We start from the raw sequence: 14,894 nt of genomic DNA, 5'->3' as shown, positions 1-14,894 counted from the left end.
TGCTGAAGAATTCAAAAATTGACATCACAAAAAAACAAAATAGGCAATTTCAGAGGAGAGGGGAAGGAAGCTGTGGTGAGGGATTTGGTCCTGGAAAATGCTCAGGAGCTCACAATGTGGGAGGTGCCATAGAGGACAATAGCAGTAGGGCAGTGGGAAAATGTTCCAGCAGAAGTGGAGTAGATACTGACCTAACAGGTTCTAGCCAAATTTTAGTATGTATACAAAAATCCATGTACATAGGAGTTGTTCCCCCTCTGCAAGGCAGTCACCTGGCCATTCACAAACTCCTGCAGGATGAGTGCTATGAAGGTATACACTGCACTGGAAACCGATAGAACTTCTCCCTATGTTGGCAAATGGAAGAGGGACATTTCAACATGAAAACAGTAGCAATCACCAAAATAACTCACTTCAATAGTCAAGTGAAAACAGAACAAAATATTTTCCCTCCATATTCTCAAAGGATATTACACACACACACACACACACACACACACACACACATACCTGGTGAGAATCTGGGGCTATCCTTAAGGATATCTGATTGGTGGGCTAATTTATGCTTACCTGCAATGGTTTGTTCTTTCTCTCCTCTGGTCTCCTTAGAAAATATCCCCTGATTCATGGGGACCCAGCACAGACCGAGTGCCTTCACTAGGGAAATGCCCTTACTTAGGGTCACCCTGAGGCCATAACATTCACAGATTGGTAGACAACATAAACTTATGATTCTGGGATTGCTGTGTCAACAGCAATAATAATTCTACAGCAGTGATAATTCTAGAATCTGGTTTTTCATTGTCATCAGGTGTATGTGCCTGTACATATATGTATGTGACCCCGAGAAACCCTAATGAAAGAGTCATGTGTCTGTAATGCACAAACATAGAGATTACACAACAAGGAAAGGTAAGGGACAAATGACATGCAACTCTACCATGACCTGAGTCCCACAGTGAGAGTGGCAAGAGTCAGCTCCTCTCATGGCCATGTTTCCAAATGTGTACCACCAGAAGAGTGTAGTGATGAATTTTCAGCCTCTCTTTTCCATTGAACTGCCAATGGTTTTCTGTGAGATTTAAAATTGTCCCAATATTTCTTCCCATTGTATGATGTGGGTATAGAACAAGGGATTCCAAATACCACAGTATTCTCGGGCCCAAGGCCTGTAGCTCCCTCCCCTCTTCAAGGATCCCTATCATAACCTGGTTTCTAAGAAACAGAAATCAACAAGGGTCAAGGGATATGACTTGGAAGTTGGAGTCATTGGAAGTCTCCTTTCTGTCTGTCTCCCTAGTCCCACAGCAGAGGACACACCTGGTATTCAAGATCTTTCTGGGAAAATTTGGTATGACAGCAGGCAGAGATCAAGGAACTTGATGAACAGAAGGGACTGGCATTCCTGAGCTTCCATTTCTAAGTCCTCACATAGGTGAAATATTTGGGTTATAGACCGAGGTCAGGCGCCATCACTGGTCAGTCGCAGTCGTGGAGTGAACTGGTGGGTGGGTCAGGGCGCCTGCATCACAGAGTTAGCTGGCGGGAACACAATCCACCTGCATTGTGGAGCTAGCTGGTGGCCAGCCAGCCCACTTGACCACCAGGCTGAAGTTGGATGCCACTACTGAGTGACCCTGCCTGACTCCTATACAGAGGTCAAGCGCCATTACTGGCCGGTCACAGTCCCAGAGCGAGCCGGCAGGTGAGTTAGGCTGCCTGCATCCTGGAGCTAGCCAGTGGGCACCCAACTCACCTGCATTGCAGAGCTAGCCGGCAGACAGTCAACCTGCCCAACCACCAAGCTGAGGTTGGTTGCCATCACGAAGCAAGTTGACAGACGAGCCAAGCTGCCTGCATTGCAGAGGTAGTCAGAGGGTAAGCCAGCCCACCTGACCCCAACACCAAGGATGGGTGCCATTGCTGAGCCTGTCTGCCTGCCCCCTCTACTGCTGAGGGACACTGCGATTACCTCTGTGCTGACTCAGCACACCCTCCCTGGGGCTCCCCAGCTTCTTTATAGGCTGGTGCAGGCATTTTGAATTATTTCTGAGGGTGTGGCCATCATCATTGGAAGGGCAGCTCCCTTCCTGAGACACCTACAGGAGACTAGAGGAACTTTGACAGGACCCAGGAGTCAAGAAGGGGAGGTATTGAGAGACTCAGGACAAACTCAGAGCAGAGGAGGGCCACACAACAAGAGGTTTTGATGCAGAGTGAGGGTTCAAGGCCCAGGCGGTAGCTCTGGTCCCCAGGAAACATAGCAGAGGAGGACCACTCAGTGAGGGAGTCCCTCACAGGGCCAGACTCCCCAGCCCAGATGGTAGATCAGGGCCCCTGGGAATATCCACAGAGGAGGGCTGCCCAGTCCAGGTGGTAGTTCTGGACTGAAGGGAACTTCTCAGAGGAGAGCTGTCCAGTGAAATTTCCCCACCAGGTGAGTCTTTCCTGCTGGGTAGGACTTTCCCACCAGGGCAGTAGAACCAGAGACACAGGCCCAATCAGACCTGCCCCAGTCTGCAGTCTAGTCCCCACTTGGCTGACCATCAGTCAACAAGTGGAGGTGCCTCTGCCCACTGACAGGGAATATACCCCACGTGAATGCCACCACTGCTAGAGGGGCAGCTTCCATGTGGAGCACCACATTACCAAGTTCCTCCAAGGCTTCAGGCTACTGAAGGATAAGAGGTGAGTTATTGGAAATCTGCAGAGACAATATTAGTCAATAGAGGAAATCTGCAATATTCCAGAGTTTCACTATTAGAGGGGGAGATACCTGAGCAATATGAGAAAACAAGGGAAGAAAATGTCCCAAACAAACCTAGATGATATAGCAATAAAATCCAATGACAGCATGGCAGAAGAAATGTCAGAGAGGTCAGAATGTACATAATTAAAATGATCAGGGAAGCAAATAAGAGATGAAAGAGCAAAGGCAGGCTTTGAATGATCACATCACTCAACAGTTAAAAGAGCAAATATGGGAAGCAAAAGACCATTTCAATAAATAGTTAGAGATACTGAAAAAAAACAAACAAACAGAAATCCTTGAAATGAATGAAACAATAGATCAAATTAAGAGCTCCATAGAAGGCATAAACAATAGGATAGAACACCTGGAAGACAGAAACTCAGATATCAAAGAAAAAATATTTAATCTTGAAAACAAAGTTGACCAAACAGAGAAGATGGTAAGAAATCATGAACAGAATCTACAAGAATCATAGGTAATCATGAAAAGGCCAAATTTAAGAATTATTGGGATAGAGAAAGGCTTAGAGAAACAAACCGAAGGAATGAACAATCTTTTGAATAAAATAATAATATCAGAAAAATTTCCAAATTAAACGAATGAAATGGAAAATCAAATACAGGAGGCTTATAGGACTCCAAAGATACAAAATTACAACAGACCCACACCAAGGCACATTATAATGAAAACACATATAATACAAAATAAAGAAAGGCAGTGAGAGAAAAGAATCAAATTACATTCAGGGGGAAACCAATACAGATATCAGTAGATTTTTCAACCCAGACCCTAAAAAACTAGAAGGGTCTGGAAAAAAATATTTCAAGCTCTGAAAGAAAATGGATGGCAACCAAGAATCTTATACCCAGCAAAACTTACCTTCAGATTTGACAATGAAATAAAATTCTTCCATGATAAACAAAAGCTAAAAAAATTTAAAAAGAAAGTCAGCATTACAGAACATTCTCAGCAAAATATTCCATGAGGAAGAGATGGAAAAAAAAAACAATGTAAATCAGCAAAGGAAGGAACTACCCTAAATGAATAGCCAAATATAGGAAAAACCAAGTCGTGTCAAAAAATAAAACAAAACAAACAAACAAGCAAACAAAAAACAGAAATGAGCCAAAAGACTGGGAATGCCAATCATATTTCAATAATAACCCTGAATGTTAATGGCCTGAACTCATCAATCAAAAGACTAGCAGATTGGATTAAAGAGAAAGATCCAATAATTTGCTACCTGCAAAAGACTCATCTCATAGAAGGAGATACCCACAGACTAAAGGTGAAGGGATGGGAAAAAACATACCATGCACATGGACTCCATAAAAAAGCAGGGGTTTCCATCCTCATATCAGGTAATGTGGACTTCAAGCCAAAGTTAGTCAGAAAGGATAAAGAAGGACATTTATTATTGCTTAAGGGAAGCATAAATCAGCAAGACATAACAATCATAAATTTCTATGCCCCAAAACAGTGGCTCATCCATGTATTTCAAAAAAAATCCTTCTCAATTCCAGAAATGAAATAGATCACTACACAATAATGCTAGGTGATTTCAACATGCCTCTCTCACTGCTGGACAGAACCTCCAAACAAAAATTGAACAAAGAAATCATAGATCTCAAAAACACAATCAATAATTTAGACTTAATGGACATAAATGGAATATACCATCCAACAAAGAGTGAATACACTTTCTTCTCAGCAGCACATGGATCCTTCTCTAAAATAGACCATATTTAATGCCACAAATCTAATGTTAGCAAGTACAAGAAGATAGAGATACTACCTTGTATTCTATCAGATCATAATGGATTGAAATTAGAAATAAATGACAGAATAAAAAACAGAAACTTCTCCAATACCTGGAGATTAAATAGTACACTATTATATGATGAATGGATAACAGAAGACATCAGGAGGGAAATTAAAATATTTTTAGAGGTAAATAAGAATAAAGATACATCATATCAAAATCTCTGGGACACTATGAAAGCAGTACTCAGAGGAAAATTTATTCCATGGAGCATATTCAATAAAAGACAAAAAAATCAACAAATAAATGACCTAACACTACAGTTAAAAGCCCTAGAAAATGTAGAACAGAGCAACACAAAAAGTAGTATAAGACAGGAAACAGTTAAAATCAGAGCTGAAATCAATGAAATGGAAAGAAAAGAAACAATTGAAAAAATTGACAAAATAAAGAGTTGGTTCTTTGAAAAAATAAACAAAATAGATAAACACTTAGCCACACCAACAAAGAGAAGGAGAGAGAACACTCAAATTACTATAATTGAGAATGAACAAGGAATATCACAACAGACATGAGTGAAATACAAAACATAATTAGAAGCTATTTTGAAAATCTATACTCCAACAAAATAGGAAATCTTGAAGACATCAACAGGTTTCTAGAGACATATGAATTACCTAAACTGAACCAGGAGGACATACACAATTTAAATAGATCAATTTCAAGTAATGAAAGATAAGAAGTCATCAAAAGCCTACCAACAAAGAAAACTTCAGGACCAGATGGGTTCTCAGCTGAGTTCTACAAAAACCTTACATAAGAGCTCATTCAATACTTCTCATGTATTTCATGAAATAGAAGAGGAGGGAACCCTCCTAATCTCTTTCTATGAAGCAAATATAACCCTGATAACTAAACCACACAGGGACACATCGAGGAAAGAAAATTTCAGACCAATATCCTGAATGAACATTGATGCAAAAATTCTCAACAAAATTTTAGCAAATCGCATACAAAAATATGTTAAAAAGATAGTGCACCATGATCAAGTGGGTTTTATCCCAGGGATGCGAGGTTGGTTCAACATCTGGAAATCAATAAATGTAATTCACCATATCAACAGACTTAAAGTCAAGAATCACATGATTATTTTGATAGATGCAGAAAAAGCATTTGATAAAATATAGCACTACTTCCTCCTCAAAACAGTAGAAAAAACAGGGATAGGAGGAACATTCCTTAACTTTGTAAAGGCCATCTATACTAAGCCCATGGCCAATATCATTCTAAATGGTGAAAAACTGAAAGTTTTCCCCCTAAAAACTGGAATAAGGCAGGGATGCCCTCTTTCACTACTTCTATTCAACATTGTCCTTGAAACTCTAGCAAGACCAATTAGAAAGACAACGAAAATTAAAGGGATATGAATAGCAAAAGAAGAACTCGAACTATCCCTATTTGCTGATGACATGGTTATATATTTAGAGGAACCAGAAAATTCCACCAGAAAACTTTTAGAACTCATAAGTGAATTCAGTAATGTAGCAGGATATAAGATTAATGCTCTTAAATCTAATGCATTTTTATACATAAGTGATGAATCCTCAGAAAGAGAAGTTAGGAAAACTACTCCATTCACAATAGCTTAAAAAAAAATAAAACACTTGGGAATCAATCTCACAAAAGAGGTGAAAGACCTCTACAATGATAACTACAGAACACTAAAGAAAGAAACTAAAGAAAACCTTAGAAGATGGAAATATCTCCCATGTTCTTGGATAGACAGAATTAATATTGTCAAAAAGGCCATACTACCAAAAGTGCTATACAGATTCAATGCAATTCCTTTTAAAATCCCAATGATGCACCTTACAGAAATAGAGCAAGCAATCATGAAATTCATCTGGAAGAATAAGAAATGCAGAATAGCTAAAGCAATCCATAGCAGGAAGAGTGAAGCAGGGAGTATCGCAATACCAGACCTTCAACTGTACTACAAAGCAATAGTAACAAAAATGGCATGGTATTGGCATCAAAATAGACAGGTAGATAAATGGTACAGAGTAGACGACATGGACACAAACCCAAATAAATACAATTTTCTCATGCTAGAGAAAGGTGCTAAAAATATGCAATGGAAAAACGATTGCCTCTTCAACGAATGGTGGTGAGAAATTCATATGCAACAGAATGAAACTAAACCCCTATCTCTCAACCTGCACAAAAATCAACTCACAATGGATCAAGGACCTTGAAATCAGACCAGAGACCCTGCATCTTACAGAAGAAGAAGTAGGTCCAAATCTTCAACTTGTTGGCTTACGATCAGACTTCCTTAACAGGACACCCATAGTACAAGAAATAAAAGCAAGAATCAATAACTGGAACAGATTCCATCTAAATAGCTTTCTCACAGCAAAGGAAACTCTTAGCAATGTGAAGAGGGAGCCTACAGAGTGGGGGAACATCTTTGCCATGCATATTTCAGATAGAGCACTAATTTCCAGAATACATAAAGAACTCATAAAGCTCTACAACAACAATACAAATAACCCAATCAACAATTGGGCTAAGGAAATGAAGAGACAATCCACAGAGGAAGATCTACAAGGAATCAACAGATATATGTAAAAATGTTCAACATCTCTAGTAATAAGAGAAATGCAAATCAAAACTACCCCAAGACTCCATCTCACCCTAATTAGAATGGTGGTTATCAAGAATACACACAACAATATATGTTGGTGAGGATGTGGGGAAAAAGGTACACTCATAGATTGGTGGTGGGGCTGAAAATTAGTGCAGCTACTATGGAAAGCAATGTGGAGATTCCTTAGAAACAATGTTCATAGGTGCTCAATTCACAATAGCTGGATTGTGAAACCAACCTAGATGCCCTTCAATTGATGAATGGATAAAGAAACTGTGGTAATCACTGGTTGGTCGCAGTTGTGGAGTGAATAGGTGGGTACACCAGACCACACACATCACAGAGGTAGGTGGTGGGCAGCTATCATGCCCAGCCAGCAGGCCAAGGACAGACATCATAACTGAGGGATCCCACCTGACCCCTGCACCTAGCTCTGTACTTTCACTGGTTGGTTACAGTCGTGGAGTGAGCTGGTGGGCGAGTCAGGCTGCTTACATCATGGAGGTAGCAGGGAGGCACCCCAGTTGCCCATCTCAAGGAGCTGGGTGGTGGGTAGCCAACCCACCCAACCACCAGGCCAAAGACAGATGCCATCACTGAACAACCCCACCTGAGCACCACGCCAAGATTTGTCCCCATCACGGAGTTAGCCAGAGGCTTCTTTATAGGCTGGTGCGTGCATTCTGAATTACTCCTGAGCACATGGCCATCATAATTGGAAGGGCAACTTGCCCTCTGAGACACCAACAGGAGGCTAGAGGACCTTTGACAAGAACCAGGAGCCAAGAAGAGGAGGTATTGAGAGACTCATGACCAACTCAGAGCCACTGGAGAATATACCCCACCTGAATGCCACCACCCCAGGAAGGCCATCTTCCTAGTGGAGCACTGCATTATCAAGATCCTCCAAGACTTCAGGCTATTGAAAGCTAAAAGGTGAGTTATTGGAAATCTACAGAGACAATATTAGTAAATAGAGAAAGTCTTCAATATCCCATAGTTTCACTATTCGAGAGGTAGATGCCTGAACAATATGAGAACAAGGGAAGAAAATGTTCCAAATAAACCTAGATGGTATAGCAATAAAATCCAATGGCAGCATGGAAGAAGAAATGTCAGAAAGGGAGTTCAGAATGTACATAATTAAAATGATCAGAGAAGCAACCGAGGAAGTGAAAGAGCAAATGCAGGTATGGAAGGATGAGATGAAAGGGCAAATGCAGGCATTGAGTGATCACATCACTTGACAGTTAAAAGAGCAAATACAGGAAGCAAAAGATCATTTCAATAAAGAGTTAGAGATATTGAAAAAAAAAACAGAAATCCTTGAAATGAAGGAAACAATAAACCAAATTAAAAACTCAATAGAAAGCATAACCAATAAAGTAGAATACCTGGTAGACCGAACTTCAGATATCCAAGAAAAAATATTTAATCTTGAAAACAAAGTTGACCAAACAGAGAAGGTGGTAAGAAATCATGAACAGAATCTACAAGAACTATGGGATATCATGAAAAGGCCAAATTTAAGAATTATCGGGATTGAGGAAGGCTTAGAGAAACAAACCAAAGGAATGAACAATCTATTCAATGAAATAATATCAGAAAATTTCCCAAATCTGAAGAATTAAATAGAAAATCAAGTACAAGAATCTTATAGAACTCCAAGTACACAAAATTACAACCAAACCACACTAGGGCACATTATAATGAAAATACCTAACATACAAAATAAAGACAGAATCTTAAAAGCTGCGAAAGAAAAGAATCAAATTACACTAAGCCAGAAACCAATATGGATATCAGCAGATTTTTCAACCCAGACCGTAAAAGCTAGAAGGACTTGGAACAACATTTTTTAAGCTCTGAAAGAAAATGGATGCCAATGAAGAATCTTATACCCAGCAAAACTTATCTTCAGATTTGAAGATGAAATAAAGTCCTTCCATGATAAAGAAAGGCTAAAAAAATTTACAAAAAGAAAGTTGGCATTACAGAACATTCTCAGTAAAATATTCCATGAGGAAGAGATGAAAAATAATGATGTAAATCAGCAAAGGGAGGAACTACCCTAAAGGAATAACCAAATAAAGGAGAAATCAAGTTGTGTCAAAAAAAGAATGAGCCAAATGACTGGGAATACAAATCATATCTCAAAATAATCCTGAATGTTAATGGCCTGAACTCATCAATCAAAAGACACAGACTGAAAGATTGGTTTAAAAAGAAATTTCCAACAATTTGCTGCCTGCAAGAGACTCATCTCGTAGAAAGAGATGCCCACAGACTAAAGATGAAAGAAAGGGAAAAAACATACCATGCACATGGACTCAGCAAAAAAGCCAGAGAATCCATCCTCATATCAGATAATGTGGACTTCAAGCCAAAGTTAGTCAGAAGAGATAAAGAAGGACATTTCATACTGCTTCAAGGAAGCATAAATCAACAAGACATAAAAATCTTAAATATCTCTGCACCAAACAGTGGCTTACCCATATATGTCAAACGAATCCTTCTCAATTCCAGAAAAGAAATAGACCACAACACAATAATGCTAGGTGATTTGAACATACCTCTCTCGCCACTGGACAGATCCTCCAAACAAAAATTGAACAAAGAAACCATAGATCTCAAGAACACAATCAATAATTTAGACTTAATGGACATATATAGAATATACCATCCAAAAAAGAACAAATACACTTTCTTCTCAGCAGCACATGGATCCTTCTCTAAAATAGACCACATATTATACCACAAAGTTACTGTTAGCAAATACAGGAAGATAGAGATAATACCTTGTATTCTATCAGATCATAATGGATTGAAATTAGAAATAAATGACAGAGTAAAAAACAAAGTACTCCAACACCTGGAGATTAAATGATATGATATTGTATGATGAATAGATAACAGAAGATATCAGGAAGAAAATTAAAAAATCCCTAGAGGTAAATGAGAACAGAGAAACAACATATAAAAATCTCTGGGACACTATGAAAGCAGAACTTAGAGGAAAATTTATTTCATGTGGCGCATTCAATAAAAGACAAAAAAATTAACAAATAAATGACCTAATACTATGTCTCAAAGCCCTAGAAAAAGAAGAATAGAGTAACACAAAAAGTAGTAGAAGACAGGAAATAGTTAAAATCAGAGCTGAAATCAATGAAATTGAAACAAAAGAAACAATTGAAAAAATTGACAAAATAAATAGTTGCTTCTTTGAAAAAATAAACAAAATTGATAAACCCTTAGCCACACTAACAAAACAAAGGAGAGAGAAAACACAAATTACTAAAATTCGAAGTGAACAAGGAAATATCACAACAGACACAATTGAAATACAAAACATAATTAGAAGCTATTTTGAAAATCTATACTCCAACAAAATAGAAAACCTCGAAGACATCAACAGCTTTCTAGAGACATATGAATTACCTAAAAGGAACGAGGAGGACATATACAATTTACATATATCAATTTTAAATAATGAAATAGAAGAAGTCATCAAAAGCCTACCAACAGAGAAAAGCCTGGGACCAGAAGGGTTCTCAGCTGAGGTCTACAAAACCTTTACATAAGAGCTCATTCAATACTTCTCAAACTATTTCATGAAATAGAAGGGGAGGAAACCCTCACAAACTCATTCTATGAAGCCTATATCACCTTGATACCTAAAGCAGATAGAGACACATTGAGGAAAGAAAATTTCAGACCAATATCCTTAATGAACATTGATGCAAAAATTCTCAACAAAATTTTACCAAATTGCATACAAAAATATTTTAAAAAGATAGTGAATGACAATCAACTGGGTTTTATCCCAGGGATGCAAGGATGGTTCAACAACTGGAAATCAATAATTGTAATTCACCATATCAAGAGACTTAAAGTCAAGAAAAACATGATTATTTCAATAGATGCAGAAAAAGAATTTGATAAAAAACAGCATCCTTCATGCTAAAAACGCTGGAAAACATAGGGATAGGGGGAATATTTCTTAAATTTGTAAAGGCTATCTATGTTAAGCCCATGGCCAATATCATTCTAAATGGTGAAAAACTTAAAGCATTTCCCCTAAATACTAGAACAAATCAGGGATGCCCTCTTTCACCACTTCTATTCAACATTGTCATTGAAACTCTAGCCAGAGCAATTAGACAGACCAAAGAAATTAAAGGGAAATGAATAGGAAAAGAAGAACTCAAACTATCCCTATTTGCTGATGACAAGATTATATATTTAGGGGAACCAGAAAATTCCACCAGAAAACTTTTAGAACTCATAAATGAATTCAGTAAAGTAGCAGGATATAAGATTAATGCTCATAAATCCAAAGCATTTTTATACATAAGTGATGAATCTTCAGAAAGAGAAGTTAGGAAAACTACCCCATTCACAATAGCTTAAAAAAAAACAACTTGGGAATCAATCTCACAAAAGAGGTGAAAGACCTCTACAATGATAACTACAGAACACTAAAGAAAGAAACTAAAGAAAACCTTAGAAGATGGAAATATCTCCCATGTTCTTGGATAGGCAGAATTAATATTGTCAAAATGGCCATACTACCAAAAGTGCTATACAGATTCAATGCAATTCCCATTAAAATCCCAATGACATACCTTACAGAAACAGAGAGGGCAATCATGAAATTCATTTGGAAGAATAAGAAATCCAGAATAGCTAAAGCAATCCTTGGCAGAAAGAGTGAAGCATCAGGGGCTATCACAATACCAGAACTTCAAGTATACTACAAAGCAGTATTAACAAAAATGACATGGTATTTCCACCAAAATAGACAGGTAGATCAATGGTACAGAATAGAGGACATGGACACAAACCAAAATAAATACAATTTTCTCATACTAGATAAAGGGGCCAATGATATGCAATGGAGAAAATATTCCCTCTTCAACAAATGGTGCTGGGAAAACTGGAAAACCATATGCAACAGAATGAAATTAAACCCCTATCTCTCACCCTGAACAAAACTCAACTCAAAATGGATCAAGGACCTCAGAATCAGACCAGAGACCCTGCATCTTATAGGAGAAAAAGTAGGTCCAAATCTTCAACTTGTTGGCTTAGGATCAGACTTCCTTAACAGGATTCTCATAGCACAAGAAACAAAAGCAAGAATCAACAACTGGGATAGATTCAAACTATAAAGCTTTCTCTCAGCAAAGGAAACTATCAGTTATGTGAAGAGAGAGCCTACAGAGTGGGAGAAAATCTTTGCCACTCATACTTCAGATAGAGCACTAATTTCCAGAATATATAAAGAACTCATAAAGCTCTACACCAACAATAGAAGTAACCCAATCAACAAATGGGCTAAGGATATGAAGAGACACTTCATAGAAGAAGATCTATAAGAAATCAACAAACATATGAAAGAAATGTTCACCATCTTCAGTAATAAGAGAAATGCAAATCAAAACTACCCTAAGATTCCATCTCACCCCAATTAGAATGGCAATTATCAAGAATGCAAGCAGCAATATGTGCTGGATAGGATGCGGGGAAAAAGGTACATTCATACAGTGCTGGTGGGGCTGCAAATTAGTACAACCACTGTGGAAAGCAGTGTGGAGATTCCTTAGAAAACTGGGAATGGAACCACCATTTGACCCAGCTATCCCACTCCTTGGCCTATACTCAAAAGTCTTAAAATCAGCATACTACAGAGATACAGCCACAACAATGTTCATAGCTGCTCAATTCACAATAGCCAGGTTGTGGAACCAACCTAGATGCCGCTCAGTTGATGAATGGATAAAGAAACTGTGATATATATATATATATATATATATATATATATATATATATATATATATACATACATACATACACACACACACACACCATGGAATATTACTTAGCCATAAGGAATAATAAAATTATGGCATTTGCAGGCAAATGGATGAAATTGGAGAATATCATGCTAAGTGAGATAAGCTAATCTCAAAAAACCAAAGGACAATTGATCTCACTGATAAGCGGATAATGACACATATAGGGGGTGGGGGGGCAAGAATGTAGGAAGGAAGGACCCTATAGAGTGATAAGAGGAGTGGGAGGGGTGTGGGGGAGAAAAAAGTAACAATGAATCAAAAACTATTACCCTAGGCAAATGTATGATTACACAAATGGTATGCCTCTACTTCATGTACAAAGAGAGAAACAAGATGTATCCCATTTGTTTACAATAAAAATTAATTAAAATAGGGAATACAAATTTAACATGAACATAATAAATGAGGAGAAATTGAAGACTAAAAGATCTAAATGTCTTTTATTTTTGTTGTTTTGTTTTGTACATTGGAAAATATTTTTGCATTTTCCTTTTTTTTTTTTGCAGTACTGTGGATTGAACTCAGGGCCTGGTGCTTGCAATGCAAGCACTCTACCAGCTGAGCTATCTCCCCAGTCCAATATTTTTGTATTTTAAGTGACTATTGATTTAGGCAGTTCAGCGAAAAACAACTGCATTGGATAATGGAAGATGTGTTTTTAAAAGAAATCATTAAAAGCATGATTATAAAAAAAAAAGAAACTGTGGTATATAAATGCAATGGAATATTATTCAGCCACAAAAAATAATAAAATTATGGCATTTGCAGGCAAATGGATGAAATTGGAGAATATCATGCTAAGTGAGGTAAACTGATGTGAAAAAACCAAAGGATGAATGATCTCGCTGATAAGCAAATGATGACACATAATGACTGGTGTGAGGGGGGAAGAATGGAGGAAGGAGGGACTGTACAGAGGGAAAAGAGTTGTGGAAGGGGTGGATGGGAAAAAAATAACAGAATGAATCAAAAACTCTTACCCTAGGTAAATGTATGATTACACAAATGGTATGCCTCTACTTCATGTTGAAACAGAGAAACAAGATGTATCCCAATTGTTTACAATAAAAACAAATTTAAAATATAGTTAAAAAATATTTGGGTTATCAAATTCACTGATGTACAAAATATATCAAGGAGCAATGATACTTTAACTGGTCATACAATGAACTGGCCAATTACATGGTCACCATGTAATGGACTTCTCTTTCTCCCTGTCTTTAGTGAAAGACTACATTGCTTCTTTCAAGGTTTCAAGGTAGCAGCAAGCCATTTGTTTTGTGTGCAGTTTAAGAGGAAAAATTTTCTCCTTTTTTTTCCAAATCAAACGAATCAAGGACCCAGTATTAGGAACAAAGAAGCACCTCAGAACGCAATATTAATTCAATAGCTAAGGCTATTGAGGAGAGGGAATTACAGACAATTCAGTTTTGAGGAATGAAAAGGGAATAGGAGGCTACTCATGGCAAGGGCATTCACTAACCTAGTGCATGTTTACTGAGTGCTCTGCACTGTTTAATGGAACACAAAAATATGCTTCTCCTAAGGAACTTCAAGAATTAGCTAACAATCTCAGGAGACGCAGGTTCATCTTTCTTGTGCACACAGAGCTAAGTGGCTGCTCATTACCTTGACATCCAAGGTAGGAGGCACATGGTTGACCACTGGCCTGGAAAGACTTGAAGATCAATACTGTCATGCAAAATCACCCCTGTGGGAGGGCTGCCAGCAAAGGGCATTGCTTACTGCTTCTGTTTACTTTTATAGGTACTGGAGAATGGCAGGTGGGGAGGGATCACCAGAATAAAGACCAGCAACTCTGGTGGTGAGAAGCTTGATGCACCCTGAGGCTCCATTCAATTTGAAAAC

This window comes from Sciurus carolinensis, chromosome 3 (genome assembly GCF_902686445.1).
Source record: "Sciurus carolinensis chromosome 3, mSciCar1.2, whole genome shotgun sequence".
NCBI classification, from domain to species: domain Eukaryota; kingdom Metazoa; phylum Chordata; class Mammalia; order Rodentia; family Sciuridae; genus Sciurus; species Sciurus carolinensis.
The sequence above is the reverse complement of the archived record's forward strand: the minus strand, read 5'-3'. Positions refer to the sequence as shown.